We start from the raw sequence: 3,645 nt of genomic DNA, 5'->3' as shown, positions 1-3,645 counted from the left end.
ACCAATCAAGACAAACCGGGCACTACGGTGAGACGTGAAAACACCCGATCCCATTCCGACCTCGATATATATGTGGAATCGTCTTGCGCCATATGTACTGAAATTGTTCGGGAGACATGGCCAAAGCCCGGAGAAAGAGCAAGAAAACTAAAGAAAGCGTTAGCGCATTGGACTCGAAATCCAAATTGTGCTAGCTGACAAAGAAAAAACAGAATATAACAGAGAAATATTGGTTCTGACTGGTTGGTAAAAGGACTCTAAATCCTTTGAGTTGTTCGATTCCACAACAGAACAAAGAATGAAATGAATGAATGAAAGCCATGACCATGCCTCCAGTAGGAAGATCGAGGAACCGATGCTGGCGTTCCTGGTTCATGGGATCCTAACCGCGATGGGGAGATTAGATATTATTCTTTCGTAAGTCCATCCAATGGAGATAGGTTGAGGAGAAACAAAGGAGAAAACTAAAGAGAAAGATGGACAGTAGATTGACAGTATCCGAATCAAATAAGAAAAAAACGTAGCTATTTCATCAAATCCCGATTGTGTGGGTGTGAAGTGGAAAAATCCCGTTCTGGCTGGCAGCGGGCATAGGACTGAAAATCCTCTTTCGCCGGGCCTTTTGGACTCGAAATCCAAACGGAGAGAGTGGTTCAAATCCACCTCAGAACGAACAATGGAAAAGGCGTCGAGCGGGTGCAAGCTCGAGGAGCTAGGAAGGATGGAAGAAAGCTTGACCGTTTTTCACTGAACTACTCGAACTTTTTGTTCGAAAAAGCGGAAATAGCTTAGTTCAAGAGAGGGTTGAGCTTCATCGGTTAGTGTGCACCAAAGGATGAGGTTTCTTTCCCGTCCTACAAATTGAAACCGTTCTAGCTTGATACTGCGATATCGTCAAATCATCCAACGGAGCATGGAAACCATTTAGGTGGCGGTAATGGCCTCCAGTAGTTTTCTATGGAACCATACCACTATGGTCATCTATATGATTAGACCGTGCCGCTTCACTAGACTTTCCTGAACCATCCATTTGATCCCCACGGTCGTGACACCACTTTCTAAACAAAAGTTTCCAAAATCCAATGCGGAACCAAGCAGTAAGAGAAATTCATCATGGTAATTATTAGTCGAAAACCAAAGTGGAACGGAGAGAACGGAGAGTCAGTTACAATGACAAAATTGTTGAGGAATCATGTTGAAAGAACAACATTCTGTGTCATAAATATCGTATATAGAAAATTTTCATGTATCGACGCTTTTGATTCAATTATGAAAGTACGCTGTACTGGACTTGCACCCCTAGTTACGCAGAAGTGCAAGCACAGAAGCGGATGACCGGACCTTACCAACATACTCAAAAAAGTATTTTATACTGGGGTCTGTGCTCTTGACAAGCAGTGTTTCCAGTCTAGCTGTGTCAAATCGGGTGTGAAGTGTCCTTCTAGGTTCTGGCTGGTAGAGTAGAGGACTGAAAATCCTCTTTAGTTTCACGCATGGGACTCTAAATCCCAATTGCGCTAGCTCTGTGGTTCGATTCCACAACAGAACGAACAATGAATGAATGTGGGCGGTCAACCAGGTAAGCCTGTGCCCAGGAAAGAAAGGACTAGGGAGGGATTGAGAGAAGCTTTCACAGTGGAAAATGCAAAAAAGCATATCGTTCTTAGAAATTGTGGAATTTTACTCAGTTAGAGCTATGGTTTAGCATCAAGAGGGAAGTTTTGGAAAAGCAACAGGAAGAATTGCTCAGATACCCGTGAGCGTATATAACTTGGGTCGTGTTATAAATGCTCTGGCTAAACCTATTGATGGGAGAGGCGAAATTGTAGCTTACGAATCTCGCTTAATTGAATCTCCTGCTCCAAGTAGAATTTCCAGGCGTTCCGTATACGAACCTCTTCAAACAGGGCTTATTGCTATCGATTCGATGATCCCTATAGGGCGCGGTCAGCGAGAGTTCATTATTGGGGACAGACAGACTGGCAAAACAGCAGTAGCCATAGATACAATTCTCAATCAAAAAGGGTAAGGTGTAATATGTGTTTATGTAGCTATCGGTCAAAGAGCATCCTCCGTAGCTCAAGTAGTAACTACTTTCCATGAGGAGGGGGCCATGGAATACACTATTGTAGTAGCTGAAATGGCGGATTCACCTGCTACATTACAATACCTCGCTCCTTATACGGGAGCAGCCCTGGCTGAGTATTTTATGTACCGCGAACGGCATACTTTAATAATTTATGATGATCTCTCCAAACAGGCACAAGCTTATCGCCAAATGTCCCTTCTATTAAGTCCCGGCCATGAGGCTTATCCAGGGGATGTTTTTTATTTGCATTCACGCCTTTTAGAAAGAGCCGCGAAATTAAATTCTCTTTTAGGCGAAGGAAGTATGACCGCTTTACCAATAGTTGAGACTCAATCTGGAGACGTTTCCGCCTATATTCCTACTAATGGAATCTCCATTACAGATGGACAAATATTCTTATCTGCGGATCTATTCCATGCCGGAATTCGACCCGCTATTAATGTGGGTATTTCAGTTTCCAGAGTAGGATCCGCGGCTCAAATTAAAGCCATGAAACAAGTAGCTGGCAAATCCAAATTGGAACTAGCTCAATTCGCAGAGTGACAAGCCTATTATTCGCCTCTGCTCTCGATAAAACAAGTCAGAATCAATTGGCAAGGGGCCGACGATTAAGGGAATTGCTTAAACAATCCCAGGCAAATCCTCTCCCAGTGGAAGAGCAGATAGCTACTATTTATACCGGAACAAGAGGATATCTTGATTCGTTAGAAATTGAACAGGTAAAGAAATAGTTCAATCACCCCAGAATCGTCGAAATCCCCTTGAAATGGAGAGCGGCGCAAGTCTCACACTCTTTCTCTCACTCTCTATCCTCTGTCTTTCAGATTTTCCCCTCGTAGCTGATACAGTGAAATATTATTATGTAAGGGAGCTGATCCACATGATTCAATGGTGAATTCTGATTTCCCCACAGACTGAACCAAAGGAGAAGAATAGAATAATTCACTGGTGCAGGCGGAGCAGCAAACCTTCGTAGAAAAGGGAGAAAACCTGAAAAAAAACCCGGAAGTCTTGGCTGTATGACAAATGCTCAAATAATTGAGCTGCGTATTCAGATCCAAACGATCAAGAAAGGATCCCAAACTGCTCAAGATTATCTGCGTAGGATCAAATTCCAGTCTGATCAACTTGCAGCAGCAGGAGAACCTGTGACAGACAAAGATCTTGTCTTGTACACACTTGGTGGATTAGGCAGAGACAGCCACTGATCAGATTCAGCTGACCTCAGAGGGGACTGAGATGGTGGAGAATAGCCACCAAGGAGAGTGGCAGAAGACATCATATCCAAGGACCAAGAGAGCTGCAAATAAGATGAAATGTAAGTCACCAGTCAAAGCCATGAGGAAGAGCTCAAGGATTCAGGACACTGGGCTGACCATCTAGGAGAAGGCGACACAGAGGGTATCACAAAAGAATCTGGAAGGTAATCCCTCTTGCTCCAAAAATGCTTTTGCTATCCTAAATGTTGTCCCTAATACATATTATTATGAGATTGCTTCCAAAAATTAATATTAAACTAAAATGATCCAATGAAGAACCGGGGAATAGCTTATATC

This window comes from Triticum aestivum, chromosome 6B, assembly GCF_018294505.1.
Source record: "Triticum aestivum cultivar Chinese Spring chromosome 6B, IWGSC CS RefSeq v2.1, whole genome shotgun sequence".
NCBI lineage: Eukaryota > Viridiplantae > Streptophyta > Magnoliopsida > Poales > Poaceae > Triticum > Triticum aestivum.
This window is presented reverse-complemented; position numbering follows the sequence as displayed.